General features: G+C 37.4%; 1 protein-coding gene across 4 annotated transcripts in view; it reads right to left on the bottom strand.

Moving 5' to 3' along the window:
• Positions 1 to 20,185, bottom strand: part of CDYL (chromodomain Y like) — a 133,898-nt gene that overhangs the window by 73,350 nt on the left and 40,363 nt on the right. The gene's annotated exons all lie outside the window — the stretch shown is intronic.

Here is a 20,185-nt window from a genome sequence, read left to right as displayed (position 1 = left end):
CTCTTCCCTGAGTCAAATCATCTGAAAATAGAAAAGTAACAGAACATTTGTATTTTTGCAATTTTAAGCTCTGGATATATGGATGTGCATTAGGTAGTATAATTTTTTTGTGATTCAAAGGTGGCTCTTTTAAAATTTTTACAGTAAACCATAACTACCTGAGTTGATTTTTCAGTCACAACTGGAACAATACTAACCACCTATAGCTGTCTGCTTGGTCACCCTTATGTTATCAAGAGCAAGCATGTAGGCAATAAATTGGCTGTGATAAATGCACCAACTTATGAATGGCTAAGAGCCTTTTGACAGCTGGTGGAACTGATTCACCAAAGAAACATGGTTGGTATCCCCAGTAGCCTTTAGAAGCACTTGGTTAAAATTAAAAAGGTCAACAAAAAATATAAGGTTTTATTGGTAATAAAATAGCCTAGAATGGTTAGGTTATTTACCTTCAAATCTTGTTTTTAACTAATTTTATGCTAACACCTTTAAAGAAAGACGCTGTTAATCTTTGAATCTGAGGATCAATACATCCTGTATCAAATTTATAAATCTGCAACTTTCCATAATATGTTATAATGGTGACAAATTCTACTATTTTAATAGCCTAAGTATAAATGGGAAATCTTCTATGACTCACATGAACAAAATACATTTGACACAATGTGCCCCATGTTAGTGAAGAAATATTTAGAATCTCGGTACCTCTCCAGTTAACATAAAAACCATTGACCTTCTTCCCCAATAGCAGCATGTACCCCCATACCTTTTAAATAGAGGACTATAGCCAAACAGTTCTTTAGTGAAGGACACAAAGACCTAAGCACATCAGTTATCATGAAGGTCAGTAAACTTCTGGCAAAGTTAGATGTTAGGTCAGATGATATAATGGTGTATTTAGTTCCAAAACAACAGAGGCTAATTGAATCCAACTATGGACATTCGGAGAATACCTCATGCCCATCATTTCTTCTATTCTCAAAACCCCCCTCAAAACTCTCCAATACATATTCCTGGAATACAGGAATTAGAGCTCTTAATTGTAGAAAAGCCTGAGGTTAAATCACATTATTGCTCCTATTCAAAAAGGATTAAGGGTAAATAAAGGCCTGTTTTCAGCAGACAGCACATTTCATGCCTAATAGATCTCCACAGAGTCTTTAAGTAACGTCAGATCTACATGTGCAAGTCCACACAGTCCGTAATACAGCACAGTGAGCTTTGAAAGACCCTCTCCCCCCGCCCCCACTCCTTTGCTTGTGGAAGAGCTATGTATAAGGGTGAAAGTAGTTCAATTTAAGTAAAAGTAGTACTTCTGGAAAATTCCATGCAAACCAATTTCACGGCAGAAATAATTTAAAAGTTTTAAATACAAGAGGTAAAGAGACTGTCTCAAGATAAAACTATGTTTAATACTGATTCTTTCTAAATCAACCCATTCCAGAAACACTAAGTACTGTAAACTACAGCAGCCCACTTTCCTTTCTTCCATTTCCTTAAAGCTGAAGCAGAGGATGATGAAGGAAGCTGAGTGTCCTTGCCAATACCCTTAGAACCTTCACTTGCCAGTCTGCCCATCCTGCCCCTCTCTCAGGAAACCTTAAGGAGGTACAACGGGGACCAGCTCAGCAGCTACAATGGGTGCATGTGTTGTGTTTTCTGTGTACTCAGTGACTGGAATTTGTTTAGACACCAAAAGAAGGCAGTATTGGAAATATTAGATCAGGGGCTGGCAAACATTATGTAAAGGGTCACATGGCCATATGGTCTGCCAGTCACTCAACTCTGCCATTGTAGCATGAAAACAGCCACAGATAACACATAAATTAGGTGGCATTAAAAGAAAACAAACTATTTATGGACAAAAAAATTAGAATTTTGTTATTTTCATGCATCATAAAATATTATACTTTGGATTTTTTAAAAAAACTATTAACACCCACCACAGGCCTCTTATCAACTTCAGACTAAACTGGGGACATGGACCCCCTCACCCCCAATTCAAGGACAATGTCCTCCTCCTTTGAAAGTTTAAACATAAAATCCTGCTGATTCCTGGTCTGAGTAAAGTAAATTAATCTCCCACAGAAAGGTATCACCTGAATTCAACGAAGTGTTTTACTGGGATATTAAGCCTAATTATTTCCTGAAATTGTAGTGGGGAGGGAGGAAAACCACAAGATAGACACATAAATAAATCTTCAGGTCTTCTGTCCCTTCCTGCCAATATAACTTGCCGACAAACAGTATCAAGGAATAGTATCGCTAGAAGTGCATATACAGGTATCCACTTCTAGTTACAGAATTGCAATGCAAAGAATGTTATACAAAAAAACCCTCTTCACACAAGTACAGAACCACAGATAACCAAAACAAAATGAAGAAAGGCATGAAAAATCTCACCCACATTACCTAGGTACTGTTTTACAATGTTACCCATAATCAAATGTAGAGTAAAATTCCGGCAAATCCAAACCATACCAACCTTCTTTGACTACCAGTGGCATAGTAAAACTGGCCAAAATCCTTTTTGTTAGAATTACCTTCTAAAACACAACCTAAAAAACCAAAATGTGAAACAAGTAAAACCAGGCCTTCCTTAACATTACAAAGTCCTCCAATGGATTGCACAGCAGTGAAATTAATCAAAAAAGGATCATTCCAAACACCAAACCTATTTTACCTACCTCAGAGCATAGTCTGATCTCTCTCTAAGCCCAGAAATGTGCTGAAATGTGCTACAGGGTTGCAGGAGACAGAAAGAAAAGCATGGACAAAAGGTTCGCTAACATATGAATAAAAATCAATGGAAAAATCCAACCTGGTTAGAGTACCTCAGTAAGAGTAGGAAGAAAGATTATCTCTGTCACTGTTGCAGTTAAAATACCAAACAGCATAAAAAATATACCAGGGTAAGGCATGTAAATATATCGGTTTACAAGAAAGAGACCTAAGTGCAAAATAATCATAGCAAGAATAATTTGTCACATTGTTTATCATCACCAGTAACTGTCAGCAGCCATACTGGTTGCTAATACTTGTTTGGATTCCTCCCAGAACAGTGGAAGCAGGCTGCCAGGATAACTGTGAAACCATAAGCAATGATGAAAGTTTTCCTCAGGTTTGGGTGTTCCTCCAATGACTAGGTAATTTGGAACAACAGAGCATCGCTATGAAAAATCAATAAAAACCCTGCATATCATCAAAGAATTCTGGTGGACATTGGAAAAGCAACATCTCCTTAGATGAGGAAGATTCAGTTTTCACCAGCCATTTGATAGTTGTGTTACCTATAAAGTACAGGAAAGGTTGCTTCAACTACTCAGAACAGTTTGGTAACTACTTAAAAAAAAAAAAAAAGCAAGCAGATAGTTCTACTGCAAAAGCGGAGGAATAATATAAACATAACTATTTGACAGTGCTAGAAAGAAACCAAAAGCCTGAAACCAAGGAGATTAGACCCTTAAAACAAGGGAATCCAATGACTTCTGTGGTCCCCACTGTACTGCTGGTAGAATTCAGGCAGAAACGGGAGTCTTACAGGAGTTAGTGTCAGAGGGCTGAGTCAGAAGTTGACAGAGTAGCTACACATCTAAGGAAGAGATCATAGACAAAAGGGTCCCACTGAAGGGGGAGCCCCTAAAACAACATCATCAACTCCTTTAAGTCCTCAGGAGACTCTACACCAGTCTAGTGGAAAGCAACAGTTGGTTTTGTTGGGAGCACTCCCAGGTTTGAAGATTCACTAGGAAGACTCAAAAGGACTAGGCATACAGTCTCACTCAGGCTATGATTTACTAGTGGATATTAAGCAAAATAAGAAAAGGGATAACTCACATGGGATGGGATCAAGTTAGGGGGAAACCAATTGCAGGCTTACATGGGTTTCTCTCCCACTGGAGGCACACAGAATGTGTTTCATTCCTCTAGCAGTGAGTTATCACAACACATGCAAAGTGTGTCTACCAGAGAAGTTCATTAGTGACTCAGTATCCAGGATTTTTCCTGGGGGCTGGTCACATGGGCACCCTCTGACTAGCATGTATCAGAATTTCAGATTCTTGGAAGGAAAGCAGATGTTCAGCACAAACCATACCAATGATCATGGTAGTCAAACTTAAAAAGAGAAAACAAAACAAAGAACACAACATATGGAAAACACACACTTAACCAGTGAGGAGAGGATGGGAGGAAATGATGTTATATACAGGGCTACAATGATGAAGGTCAAGAGTAAGCCACTGAAGAAAAAACTATCAACTCAGAGTTCCATTTCTGACATGGCAGTATGAAGAGTTCTGTAGACACATTTCCCAACCAAATAAGCAAAGCTGGTGAAACTTTAAAACAAAAAAACCCCTAAAACTACAGTCTTTGAAAATTGTCCTAAGGCCATGGAACAAATGAAGAAACTTTTATTCAAGAAAATCTACTAACACTTGGTAAGAACAAAGAAATTTGTGACTTCTGAGCCATGACCCACTTTCTTCTTTCCCGACCCTCCAGAGTGGCGGCAGCTCACTCTGGATGGGTGAAACCAAGAATATGGACTCTCTCCCCTCAGCTCCCAGTCAAGGCTTAGCATGTCTCACCAGCAGAGCCAGGCCACCAGTGTTCCCTCTCTCCCACTCCAAGTAGAAAAGGCAAAATCCCTGATGAGTATTGCTGAGTATGACAGAGAGGTTAAGAGCTCCTTTCCTCAAACCAGCAGCCCTTACTCATGAGGAGGATCTACTCCCAGGGTGACAGGGCAAAAATGCCAGGGCTTTGACTACTCTTACCCCAGTGAACTCACTGGGGAAAGATTCAATGCTGGGAGAGGCAAGCAGAGAAGATCAAATGCTACCACTCTACCTGACACCCAGACTAGTAGTTCAGACACTTTGCCTAGGGGAGAGGTTATCTGTAACAAAAGGGATGTGATGTTCTTTGAGACAGAGTTTGGGGAAGTTTAAACCTAAGGATTTAGCTTTTGAAAATGATAATGAACTGCAAGAGCTAAACCATAGCTCACCTAGTTCACCAGGGGGAGCCAAGAAAAGAGATAGCTAAGAGGAACCTTCCTGGAAAAGGAAAAAGTTTCAAAGACTGATCTCAAAAACTACCCCTGCCTACATTCAACTGAAGTAGACCTCAGAGCAATTTATGCACTAGGCATTGTCAAAAACAATAGCCTAATTAATCAACCAGCTAGGTGTAACACCAAATGAAGCCAGCAACTTAGAGAGATCAGGGAAAGAGTTAGTTAGAGGGCCCCACTCAAGTCACTGTCATGCCAGCGCAACTGTGCGCTCACCCAAAGCTGGGATCTCTAGGAGTCACATCATAGCTTCACAAAGTAGGGGAAATAGACCACTAAAGTAGTCTAGACAAGATACAAAACAACCAACCAAGCAAATAACAAAAATAAATCCAGTATCCAGAGCTGCAAAACATATAACCTAAAATGTTCAGTTTTAAAAAAACTACAAGATGTGAAAAGGAACAGAACAAGTGACCCATACATAGGGGGTAAAAAAACAGGCAACAGGAACTTCTTGTGAGAGGAAGAGCTACCAGAAATAACAAAGTTTTTCTTTTTAAAAGAAGGAAAAAAAAGAGTTGTAATACCATGATTATATGACAGTTATTTAGATAACTTAGAGGGACAAATTCCAAAAGACACAAACTACTGAACCTCATTCAAAAAACCTAAATAGCTCTGTAGCAAAGTAAAAGATTAAATTTGTAAGTAAAAACTTTCTACAAAGAAAAGCCAATGGCTTGTTTCACTGGTGAATTATACTAAATTAAAAAAATTTAACAGCAATTATTAACAAATTCTTCCAATAATTAGAAGAGAAAACACTTCACACTCATTCTACATGGCCAGTTACCTTGATACCAAAACCAAGACATAAGAAAGTGAGATCAGTATCTTTTATGAATTACGTACACAAAAAAACACTCAACAAAATACTAGCAAATTGAATCTAGCAACATAAAGACAATCAAGACCAAGAAACATTGATCCCAGAAATGCAAGGTTGGTTTAACATGTGAAAATCAATTAATGTAATATACTACCATCAATAGAATAAAGGGGGGAAATCACACATCACCTCAACAGATGCAGGAAGAGCAATTAAACACTCAACAAATTAGGAATACAGCAAACTCCCTCAACCTGATAAAGGACATCTAGAAAAAACACACAGGTAACATTATACTCGATGATGACAGACTGAATCCACTCCCCACTCCCAAATCAGAAACAAGGCTCTACTTCTATGCAGTATTGTATTAGAGTTCTATCTAATTAGAAAAGAAATAAAAAGGCATCTAGATTGAAAAGAAAGAAGTAAAATTATCTCTATTTGCAGATGACGTGATCAATATAGAATAATGTTAAGGAGTCCAATAAAAACTATTAGAACTAACAAACAAGTGCAGTAGCATCACAGGCCATGAAAATCAATATAAAAAAATAAACTGCATACATTAGCATACTGTATCATCTGTATACAGTAGCAGTGATCAAAACAAACACGAAATTGAGAAAACTGTCCCATTTATTATAGCATCAAAAGGAGAAGTGTTTAAGAATAACAGTCAACTACAAAACACTGTTGAAAGAAATTAAAATGGAAAGACATTACAGAACCATGGATCAAGAAATGTAACAGTGTTGCCCTGGCTGGTGTGGCTCAGTGGATTGAGCACCAACCTGTAAACCAAAGGGATGCCATTTCAATTCCTAGTCAGGTCACATGCCTAGGCTGCAAGTCAGGTCCCCAGTATGGGGTGCACAAGAAGCAACCACACACATGATGTTTTTCTCCTTCTCTTTCTCCCTTGCTTCCCCTCCCTAAAAATAAATCTTAAAAAAAAATAAAAAATAAAGAGAGAGAGAGAGAGAACCAGTAAGATTTTCTGATGGACTGAATGCAAGATATGAGAGAAAACAAAGAATGAAGGCCAACCAAGATATCTGTCCTGATTATTGTAAAGATGGGAGTCTTCATTTACTGAGATATAAGAGGATGTAAGAATTCATTATTATACACATTAAGAGGAGATGCAAAAGAAGACTATTCGACTCACACATCTGGAACATGGACTAAAGATAGAAATTTAAAATCCATAGGTATTAAAAGTCATTAAATCCATGAGATCATGACAGGAGTTAAGGTTAAAGAAATGAGTTTGAAGACAACCCTGAGACGCTCAAACATTTAGAAAATAGAATGAATAGAAGAATCCAGCAGAGATTATAGGGAAAGAATAAGGAGTGATGTTAGAGAACCAAAAAAGTGAAATCCCAGGTTTCAAGTATTTGAAAGGGGAGGTCAGTTAATCATGTCTAATGCTCTTAATACACCAGATTAGACCTGGAAGAGTGGTACTTCACTTATGGAGGAAAGAGGCTGGAAGATCCTTTCCCCTGGAAAACAACCATTTCAGGGCTCTGAACATCCAAAAAAAAAAAAAAAAAGCACCAAAAAAGGCAAACAATAGATTGAGAAGCATATATTCATTTTAAAAAGACTGAACTTTGGGTAATAACAGTGGAAATCAGTGGCCTGGTTGCCTGGGGCTGTTCCCCACTACAATTGACAGCATGGTAGTTCTACCACTGTGGGAATGGCGTTGAAAGCCTGCAGCTTAGCTCTCAAGGGGAATGAATGGCTTGATTTGAAGCAAATGACAGAAAACCCATGACAAAACGGGGGTATAAGCAGAAATTTAAAGGAAGATCCTGGAAATGAGACAGTTTGATGGACATTTCACATGCCCCACATAGAATGGGTACTTGAGGGGGCTGGCACAGAGTAAAATTTGAGGCATCTCTGAATGCATTCCCAACCCAAACACAAATCCAACGCATAGGGTGGAAGCCTTAAGGATTCAAGGTATTTTGCTACAACCTCTGACAAAAACGTGGCTAACAATAAACTACGTAGACACGGAAGTGATCCCTAGGCAGGTCAAAAAATAAAGACCTAGGGTGGAAGGATCTGACCAGGGAAATCAGTGGCTAAAACAATGCAGGGGTGAGAACATTTGTAAGATTACATCCAGACAGGCGATTTAAAACACACACACACACACACACACACACACACACACACACGAACAATGACAAAGGCTCAGAAAAAAATCAAATCATGAAACACATATAACACACCAAAAAAGTATAATACCATACTCAGAAATAAAAACAGCCAGTGAAAACTGCCTAAGTTTATCCATAATTTGGATTTGACAGAAAAATATTTCAAATCAACTATTATACACATTTTTAAAATGGGAAGAAAAACCACGTTTAAGAAAGTAAAGGAAAACATGATGACAATGACTCAATAGGCAATAGGAAATAAGAAATAAACTGTTAAAAGAAAACAAAAACTCTAGAGCTGAAAAACTGAAATAGAAAATTCACTAGATGGGCTCAAAAGTGGATTTAAGATGGAAGAATAATAATTTTTTTTAACAGATCAATAGACTTGCATCTAAAGTGAACACAGAAAAATATTAAGAAAAAAAGAGAGGAGCAGAGAAATATTTTAGTCAATAATGGCTGAAAACATTCCAAATATGATAAAAAGCAATTATTTACAGATTCAAGAAGCTTAACAAAGCTGAATTAATATAAATACAAGGAGATCCTGAGAAATACAATAGTTAAAGCATTAGGCTGAAGACAAGAGAAAATATTGAAACCAATAAGGAAAATAACAAGTTAGCACGTATAGGGAAACAATAAATGGCTGGCTTTTCATCAGAAACAATGGAAAGCAGTTCAAAGTATGGAATACATTCAAAGTATCAAAAGAACACCAATGAAGAATTCTATATCCAGATAACCTATCCTTCCAAAATGAAGGCAAAATAAATGTTACTGAGAAAATTCACTGACAGCAGAACTGCCCAACAACAACAAAAAATTACTAAAGAATGCAAATACCCCACTTAAATATTAAAATGCTCTCTATAAATGGGGGCATCTAGAAAGCAAAACTATTTCCTAAATCAGGCAGAGCCACTAAAAATGCAAGTTTCCAGAACTAGCACTTATGAAAATATTCTATCTAATAAAAAGATCCAGAGTAATACTGTCTTTTTATGTAACAGTCACACATAAGGCAGCCAGCATTAAATCAATGTTCCCATGCCCTGGCTGATGTGGCTCTCGTGGGTTGAGCGCCAGCCTGTAAACTGAGGGGTTACTGGTTAGGTTCCCGGTCAGGGCACAAGCCTGGGATGTGGGCCAGGTCCTTAGTGGGAGGTGTGTGAGAGGCAGCTGATCAATGTTTCTCTCCCTTTCTTCCCTTTGTTCTAAAAAAATGAATATACTCTTTAAAAAGAAATCTCCTGTTGAAGAGAGGAGGAGTGGAGGGGTAAATGAGCAGAAAGAAAAGACAAGACTGACACTGGCTCTGCCAGGGGATCATGGCAGGTACATAGCCCTACCCATGTCCTCATCCCTGAAGCAAGGCCAGCCAGCTGGAAGGGTTGAGAAGGTTAAATTAACGCTGTCCAAAATGAAGCAATACCCCCACACATGCCAAACACAACAGGAAGCACCAAGGTGACTATTATCAGAAAAATGATTGCAAGCAGAACATAGCTCACGGAATTGAGCTCACATTTGCAAAAAATTAATTACCCTGTCGCTACAGTACACAGAACACACCTTCAAATTGTGTGACTTCTATTATGTGACTCACTGAAAACATCATGAAATAGAATTCATTAATGAAAGCATAACAAGACACTGTCCAGTCATCAAGCAAAAACCATACCATAGACATTTAAAAAAATAACATCAGTAAATTATGTACAAATATACTCTAACTCTAGCACTACTCTAAAAGTACTCTAACAAATGAATCACTAGTGACTAAACCTAGAATGATCCAAGGACACAGCAGGTAACTGGCATTTAACATATTATTAACATAGTAGGTAATCAGCATTTACCAAGCACTTATTTGACAATCACTGTTTTAACTTATTCATATGTGTTAGTACATTTAATTCTTGCAAAAACCCTATGAGATAATTATATCTATCATGCCCTTTTTATAGAGGAGGAAAATTAGGCAGTCCTAGATTTGGGGGATTACAGCTTCTTGGAAGTGAGTCCTCCTTGGGCTGCCACTAACAGGCCATAACTTACCTTTTAAATATATAAATGCTAAATGGGACAATTATTTCACCTGCCAGTCTTGGAATTACATTACTACTCACAAAGGGCCATGAGACTGCAGGGCATTTTATTTCAGGTAGTTTAGCATCCTAGTATTTGAACATAGTTCCCATATTATATGAGTTACCATATTTATTCTTTCTCTAAAAACTCAATGAGAGCACACGTCCCCCTAAGCCATGTGAAGACACAATGAGAAGATATCTATGAACCAGGGAGAGGGCTCTCCCCAGATACCAAATCTGCCGATGCTTTGGTTTTGGTCTTACTAATCTCCAAAACTGTGAGAAATAAATGTTTGTTGTCCACAAACCAAATACATACATACATACATACATACATACATACCAAACACACACAGAGCTCCCACTTGATTGAGGGCTCATGTCACTTCATCAAACGAAATGATTCATTGGGGGCTTATAGGATACACAGTTCTTTGCACTGGGAAGAACCTTCATGTTAAAACTGTGAGGTCTCGTAGAGTGAACATATAACCAAGTATCAAATTACATAAAAATCATACGAATACAATGATAGGCACTGGGGATGCTGAGTTTAGAAAAATTGGGAAGTGGAAAAATGTCTTGAAGATTAAGCCCTGAGCTGTGCCATGCAAGATGGCTTTCACTTGGATTAAGTAAGAGTCTAAGAGACAATTCTACTGAGGAGAAAATAATCTGCTCAAATATATATCAAGTCATATGAGCTCAGCACTGGTGCTGGGAGTTAGCAATTAATCCCTTATTTGTTTGCTGGAAGAACTGGGCTACAGAGATAGGTAAAGCACAGCTCTGCCCTCCAGTGGCCACATGGAAAGGGCAATATGCACAGAGGGCTGCAACCTAGGGTTGGCAGCCCTAGGTTGTCAATTTGGGGAGGGAGGCACAAAGGGAGCAGGGACAAGTTACAGAGATAATGAGGAAAACACATTTCCAGGAAATGCCCATCTGTGCTTAAAAAAAAAAAGTTAGAAAAGGATTCCAAGGCCATGAAACAAGGTATGCAAAGGTACAAGAGTGAGCATCAAATGGGGGCTTCTGGGAACTGCAAGCTCCTCTGTTCTGTATCTATCTGCAGGTACTGTGAGTGGAGAGGCCCAGAGCTGGCTTCCGGGGACAAACCTGTAACTGCCAGTATGCCATGCAAAAGAGGCTGGACTTTACCCTGTAAGCTACAGTAACATTTGCTTTTTTTTTTTTTCTCCTTCAAAAAAAAAGGAAGGAGGAAAGAGAGGTCCCTCTGACAGAAATATGGATATTGGAAGGAAAAGGAGAAAGGCAAAGTCAACGCAATAATCTAGAAGGGCTTGAAGCAAGAAGGGAATCAAATTGGTTAGAAAATGGATTCAAGGGCTCCTTTCGAGCTATTCTTGGTACTAAAAGGGGGAGGAGGGTTATATGACCCAAACTTCATTGGTAACACGGGCTTCAAGGCTTTAGAGTTGGAAGCCTGGATTCAGATGCAGGCTTTGCCATTTAATAGCTGGTTCTAGACAAGTCGCATTACCCTTTCTTCACCTCTATTAACTTTGGTGTGTTCATTTTACAGAAGAAAAATTTAAATACCCTTCTCAGGCAGGGCTGGTTTGAAGTTTCAGTGTGGTAGTACCTAACATACATTAAGTATTCAGTGAGGTTATCAGTTAAGTAACATTCTCGTCAATTATATAAGGAAGCATATGGAAAGTCTAGGCCAGCTCATTGTGCCAAACGCAAGGAAGAATTCAAAGACTAATAATGAGGAAGTGCAGGACAGATGTTAAAAGAAGGAATCCACAAGAAAGGAGTTCCACTGGCTAAAAATCGGACAATCCAAACTACCCCCCCCCCAAAACAAAAAACAAAAAAAGAAAAGTAAAAATCAAAAGCCCACAATGATACACACACAAAGAAATTTAAAACCCTCACTTACCATTAATTCAGTCAACTTTTACATCAAATTTAAACTTTGGAACTTGGTAAAAAGAATTAAGCCCTGTCTTTCTAGTAAGAACTGTAGTTTACCCCAGTTGATGAAATAAGCTTTTCTTTACAAAATAATTCTACCTGCTGAACATAGAGGAAACGACAGATTTAGAGAATCATCATATTGAAACACCCAGTGAAGATTCAGCAAGGACTGTCTGCAGATGTTAAATTCACATGTTTAAATGTTAATGAAAATGGGTTTTCCATCAGGTGTTACATGTTGCCCCATCACGTTATCTACCAAGATCAGTTAGGAATACATCCCCCTTTCACAGTAAAGACACTAGGAGCCAACAATTCCTTGGAAAACTGCAAAACGTACCTGAACAATTTTTGCTCAAAAAGATAAAAGGTTTGGGAAGATGGAATTATTAAGTTGTCTGAAAGATGGCAGAAGGTACTGAAACAAAATGGTGAAAATGTTGCTCAATAAAGTACTTAGTGAAAATGAAAAAAAATGTATTTTTTTACTTTAAAACTGAATTTTGAAGTAAAAAGACCCAATATAAAAAAGCACAGTATTTATTAAGTATCATTATCACCATATCTTAAGTCTAACCTCATTTTGATTGCCAACTGGTAATTTCAGCACTCTTTGCCCAAGTATCAGATTATCTCCCAAATCTGACTGTCAGTCTCTCATGGTTAAATATGAGGAATGATGGCTACACGCTCCTATTGAAACAAGGCTAAGAAAGCACAGTCATAATCTTAGGCCTGTCAGTATCAGTGACTTCCCACAAGAATTTTTAAGAGGCAAGTAGACACAATGCATTTGTAAAGGCAGTAAAGAGTTAGGCAGGAATCACTGCCCAGCTGGGGTGGGGTTGGGGGGTAATACCTACACAAATGGTATCTGTTTGTACACAGTGAAGACAATGGGCAGTGAGGCTCACTCCCTGTCAACCCAAGGGGAGAACTAAACCTTTCAAAGAGCAGAGACTCTCTAATATGGCAAACAGTTCATGTTTCTTCTAGGAAAAACCTTCAGCTACATCAGTAATGATAGCTAATAAGAGTCAAGCACGTCATATATCTAGGTGCCAAGAACTGGGTTAAGTCTTTAATATGGATCACCTTGTTTGAGCCCCAGAATCCTCTTGTATCCAGTACACAGGTAAGAAACTAAACTTTAGTTACTAAGGGTACCAGGAAGATGAGTGACTTGCCTAAGGTTAAGAAATCAGAAACAGAGCTCTCATATGGAGAGTGCAAATTACTCTAACAAACATGATGTCTTCTTGCTTTGAAAGTGAACGAGTCACCCTGTAAAAACTATGTCCGGCCATCTAAATACTGTCATCCACAGAGTTATCTCCCTAAACTGGAGTATTAGAATTTTGTTTTGAGTGACTTTACAGTGCTTGCTGTCCCAAACCTTTAAAGACTACAAGATTAAATCACAAATCCTAGTCAGTCTTAACTAGCTACAGACAAAAGTACTTAGTCTTAATTACTCGTTGTGACAGTTCTTGATAACTATTATTTTTTCCTCCAGTGAGCAAAAGTGTGTGTTTTTTTTAATCAGCAGGATTTTCTATTTGTTAGTTCAATAAAGAAGTCTGTACTGCTTGGCAATACAAGTTATTCACTTTTTTCAAATAATGTTTTAATTCACGAAAATTTTTATTAGGTATCCAAATTATTGGTATCCCTCCCTCTCCACACTGCCAAAGAGAATTACTTACTTCATTTATCAGTCAGCATTTCATCAACTAACCTAAATTCTAGTGTGTGGTTTTCAAAATCTAACTGCTTTCAATTATCAAATGATATATATTTCATTTCTATTTCCTGATCTACACTGTCATCACAGAATTTACATTCAGTGTTCTCACTGAACACTATTATATAGTTAGAGTTATAGTATCATTTTTACAGGAAAGGAACTCCACTAATACTTTAAAATTCACACTTACAAAAAAATTTACTATTTTAAGTGGCTCCAAAACCATTAATGGGAAAATAAATGCCACTGCATTTACTCATCACAACATTTACTAAAACAAACTTTTTTACTAAAATATAAACTTTTTTTATTGACGAGCAAAAGGTCACCAAACTGAACTTTTAAATAAAATCTCCCTCACAGTGAAGTTTCTCTACCTCTTCCTTCCTTCCTCCCCGCCTCTAAGTGTAAATAATAAGTAAATATTTTTTAAAAATCCTATTTAAAAAAAAGCTGTGCAGTAGTTTCTCACATGTTGGCTCATTTCTGGGTATGTCAGAAAGAGAATACTTTTGCTGTTTCTCTTCAAGGAGGTGGTGCAGCAGCTTTCCCAGCAGACACAGAGATGCGGATCTTTGTTAAGACTCTGACTGGTAAGACTGTCACCCTCAAGGTTGAGCCGAGTGACACCACTGAGAGTGTGAAAGCTACAATCAAGACAAGGAGGGTATACCACCTGACCAGAAGCATCTGATTTTTGTGGCAAACAGCTGGAGGACGGCTGCACTCTCAGACTACATTCAGAAAGAGTCCATCCTATACTGGGTGCTTTGTCTGTGAGGTGACATCATGGCCCTTCCTCCACCAGCTTACCCAGAAGTACAACTGACAAGATGATCTGCCACAAGTATTAACCCACCTGCACCCCTGTGCTGTCAACTGCCACAAGTGGCCACACAACAACCTGTGCCCCAAGAAGGTCAAATAAAGCCCCTCCACCACCTCCTGGGGCACGCAGAGCAGCCTTCTGCCTGAACCCTGTGACCCTGGGGTCTCAATACAGTTTCCCTTTTACTGACTGGCTGGAGAAGTTTAAAAAAAAAAAAAAAACACTTTTTCAAAATTGTAACAGGAGGCATACGAGTAAATCTGACTCTAGTTACTAGCAAATTATTTCAAACTGATTGTTAGGGAAAGAATAGGGTAAGTGATTCTGACTAGTTCAAAGGTTTCACAAAACTCTCCAATTTCTGTAGAAATCGGCCATAGGAAAGAAATTTAAAGCATCAAGGAATCACTGTGCTGTACTCAAATTTTACTATAAAGTTCAATGATTTATTAAACAAATGTTGAGTGCCTACTATTTGTCAGACACTGTTCTAGACTTTGGGATACCGTAAAATGAACCCACCCACACCCCCACAGCCAGAAAAATATACAAATCCTGCCTTAGACTTTCTCCAAGAAAAAGTATTATCTCTCTACCACATTTCAAAGAACAAAAATTATAGTTAAATTCTAGTAAACTTCAGTATTTGTAAGTAACATGTTATTAACAAATATTCTCCCTATACATTTAATACAAAAAAGGACAAATGTCCAGTTTCAACAGTGCTCACTAACCTGACTTCTCCCAGGTCTTTATTAAAAGTGTGAGACATGCCCATCTTGCTTGAACTCTCAGAAAAGCTTCAGCAGATCTTTTCTAATCATCCCTATAGCAATTCTGACATGAAAGAAAAAACGTGACAACTCCTGCTGACTGATTCTATCTCTGGAAATCTACAGGCCTCCAGCATCTTCCAGTCTTCATTATTGACCCATATCCTTGGTTGTGGAAAAATACAGTCACTATTGTATTTTAAAGTAAAGCAGTGTTTGTTGACTGGGGTGTTTTTCATTTGCCCTCAAGCACGATTTCTAAAGTCAGAAATTAAAAATCACCACACTGATTAACCTTGGAGAAAACTGATGTTTTAAAGGCAGAACCTGATATATAAAATAAGCGATCTGACATGACTACACAAATCCTACTTTGATTTACTCGTACCTTTTAGTTATTGGCAAAGAGGAACAATGGAGATACCCTTGCTTTGAATTTTACACTATCATCAACACTGAACAGTTTCCATGAGTTTCAGGTGTCAGGTTAAGAATCCAGACATTATTTGAGACCTAGATCCCACTATCACAAGATGCTTGGTCTACAGAAAAATGGAATCAAAAAGGAATAAATATAATTTCAACTAAAGAGGTCATTAACAGCTCTTTTGGCTCATCAAAGAATGTGGAAAAAAGGACATTCATTCAGGTCCACTAACTTAAGGCACTGGAGAACTATAATAGCTGGGTGGTGTCAGACTATGAAACTGGAGGGGGAAATGGTAGGTTATGAACTAATGAGATACACAAGCACTTCAATCTCCCACGTGCTAGCTAGTTTTCCCAAGACTTACTGAGTCTAAATCTCTAGGATAAAAATGAGAAATTTATAACTACCTCACATGGCAATAGGTATGGGATTCACCACCATATTAAAATGAGCCAGTTTTGATATAATATATCTCTATTTTGTCTATCTTGCTTCTACCACAATCTTGTCTGGTAGTGTTCACATGCAGTGAACATGGTTCTCATTTTACCACGTGGTTAAGTTTGAAAGTCAACCCATAATAAAACACCTATTTGCCAGACCCTTTTCAGGTCCAAGGTTACTAACACTCCCTTCCTTAAAGCATAAAAAATACTCACTGATGGAACAAAATATGCTAGTGTCAATGAATCTTGTGCATAAAATATGTGGGAAAGAGTGACATACAGAGGGTAATGGTACAGTTCTTCATATAATGATTTTGTCATTTATTGAATGGTATAAATCCATATTATTTTATTGACTTATTTTACAGTGATTATATTAGCAATGAAGTAAAAACTAAATGCAGATTTAATGAAAATATGTAACAAGTACTGAATTTCCATTTCTTAAAAAAGTTGATGATGACCGTGTAATTTGCAAATATTCATCAACATCTGCCATGCTCCATGGGATCCCACTCATAAATGAACATGTCAACACCAGAAGACATCTGCTGACCAAACATTAACATTCAACTTTAAAGCTGTTTTTAGATGACAGTGCCCAGAAGAACTAATTAAAGAGTGCAGCTACAGAAGAATTTCCATTAATACAATTACAGCATTTACATTTATTTCTGAGACATGACTTTTCCTTTAGATCAAATAAGTAGTCTAATTAATTGTGCTCATTCCCCCCCTAAATTTTCTCCTTTAACTGCAGAAGGACTTTATAAGCAGTTAGACTGGTGCCAGTTTCCACATAGAATATCTATTTCATTAGTGGTTCTATTTTTTTCATCCAGTTTATGGGACAAGGTGCAGCAAGGTATGTCTGACCTGCAGGCCAAACCCAATCCAGCCTGCCATATTTTGGAAAGGCCCACAAGATAAAAATGGTTTTACAGCTCTCAGTCGGCAGAAAGTAGTCAAAACAGAAATAATAATGTGATAGGTAACAATTATAAGAAATTCTTATTTCAGTGTACATAAAGTTTTATTGAGACACATTCACATTCATTTGTTTACATATTGTTTAGCTACTTTCAGGCTATGGTGGCAGAACTGGGTAGCTGTGCAGATCTCTGGCCCACAAAATGTAAAATATTTCCGATCTGGCCTTTTGCGAAAAGGCTTGCTGAATTCAACCTTAGAAGGTTAAACTTAAAGGCTCAGTGTGGAACACTATTTGTTTTCGTGATTTTAATATGAATAGGTTTTCATATATACACAGTGACAAATTTCTGAAAGGCTGAAGTTGAAATTAAGACTTCAGCATGGCAATATACATTCTCTTTTTGCTTCTCACTTGCTTAAGCCTTTAAGAAACTCCCTTGAAAATCCAAGTATCACAAAATGATTTTAACTTTTTTTTGAAATCTTGAAGCTTTAGTCAAAACTCTCAACAAATAGATTTTTTTTCAAGTCAGCTTTTGAAGCTTTTGGCAAACTAATTATTGACATCAAAACTTGAGAAATTGTAAAAAAATTAAATATTCATAGTTTTAAAAGGTCTATAATAACTTTGAAATTCAGTAAGCATGCTTTGGAATACCTAAACTCATCCAAAGAATCATTTTATGGAGCGCCTGTTTTAAATTGTAAATTTATAGTCTTTACAAAAAAAGGAATAAATTCGAAAGACTACAAAACTTGGGAGAAGCTAAATTTAAGCAAAACAGACGAATCAAAGAGGAAATTATTTGGCAATTTTGTCTTATAAAATTTGTTGGACAAAGTAGTTGTTATGAAAATATTTGAACTCAAATATGTCACATCTCAATTTTTTCCTTTTTAATCCTCACCAGAGGATATATATACATTGTATATATACAATGTATATATATCTCAACTATGTGTATAAATGTGTCTCTATATCTATCAACTGATATAGGGATATACACCTATCAACTACCTGTCTATATCTATTATCTATATCTATCTATTATCTACATGTATCTCAACTGATTTCAGAGAGAGAGGGAGAGAGAAAAACATTGATGTGACAAATATCAATTGGTTGCCACCCATATGCACCTGGATCAGGGATTAAAGCCACAACATATTGTTGGTGTATGGGGACAATGTTCCAACCAACTGAGCCACCCAGCCAGGGTTCACATTTTTTTAAGCAAGACTGAAAATAACCTCTCTTTAGTAGAAGTTGCTCTGGAAGTACCGGGAAATACAGTATTATTTCAATTTAAAAAATGTCACAATGATAAATTCAAAATGTCAACAACCTCAAACTTACTAAATAAAAAAAAAAAGAAGTTTTCAGGCAATAGTATGAGAATCTATAAATAAAATCATGTTGAAGAAAAACTATTAATCAGAATAACATTAGTAACATGGCACATGATAAAAGTATGTGAAAAATATACCAAGAATAGTAACTAATTTTTATAATATCTGGATGACAGATTTGGTTATTTAAATACACGGAAGTTTGCATCTTCATTTTATTTTGAAAATAGTTTTTTCAACAGACTAATTTTACAGGTCTATCATACAATAAATGTAGCCAAAAAACATTTAGAAGATCATATTAACAACGTCTAGTCTCTCTTTTGCTTTCACGTGCCTCCATCTAAACGATAAATTATATAGTCACTCTACAAAACCTTGAGTGCTGTGTGCAGTCAAATGGAAAATAAAACCTTGAACATGTGACACTGACTACTCAAGTCTATGCCTGTAGGATTGGTCCACCTACCTGATGTGGACACTTACCAGTCAACATGGAGTGTGAATATACTAGAAAGAGAGGTGAACAAGACAGATGCCAGGCAAGTATGAGCAAGCACAGAACCCATATCCACCATTCCATGTCAGGGGCACATTTTGTTCCACTGAGCTTCCTTATCCTCAATTCTCTCCGTGCACCCATGACAGGATTTACAAATCATAAGGCTATCTAAGCAGCCAGAAGCAGAAAAGGTACTACCCCGCTGAGCTCTTTTTCACCTTCTTCCTCACATTCAATGCTGGCACCTTCTCAGGTGCATCCCAAGCCCCTGTCAGTCACACTACAGACCAACGCACTTTAGTACATCTTACGGCAGGTTTAGCCCAAATGTAGCTTCCCGGCTATTCTTCCTCTGCATAACATATGTGCAAGTTATTTTCCCCCTGTTGCACAGTAGTGTAAATCGAAAAAAAAAAAAAAAAAGTATTCAACTCCCATTTTCCCCCGCCTCTAATAAGAGATTAAAAAAACATTAACGACAACTCCTTTAAAGGACTTGTAAAAGACAAAGTATTTGCTGCCAACAACAGGAAAGATAGCAAGAGCCATGCTCCACAGTGATACCACTGGAAAAGGAAAGCAGAACACTCAATTCCTAGCACCCTTGAGGGAGATTAAGCAACAAAAACAAAAAGGTAAACAAAAAAAAATTGAGAATTTATCACACTGGTTTGAAAGTCCCAGCTCCTCTCAGGAGTTGGAAGTCTAAAAGCACATGTATGAAATACACTAATCAAAACCCACTTTTGGCTTCATAGTACCTTTTCTACTTTACATAGTTATTGGTAGCATTTGTAGCTGACTTGGAAGCTAAGCCTTATGAGTACAATGATTTAAAAGTTCCCAAACCAAATCTGAAAAAATTATTAAAAAAAAGAAAATGGCAGGGCAGGCAGCTCTGACCTCTCATCTTCCCAAAGAAACATTAAAAAAAAACCAAAACCCTAGAAAATGTCAGAACCAATTTTGTCAGAACCCTGGAAAGAAGTCAAAGACTTACAGCAAACAGGTGAACACTGAATCATGAAAAA

This window comes from Desmodus rotundus, chromosome 3 (genome assembly GCF_022682495.2).
Source record: "Desmodus rotundus isolate HL8 chromosome 3, HLdesRot8A.1, whole genome shotgun sequence".
NCBI lineage: Eukaryota > Metazoa > Chordata > Mammalia > Chiroptera > Phyllostomidae > Desmodus > Desmodus rotundus.
This window is presented reverse-complemented; position numbering and strand designations above follow the sequence as displayed.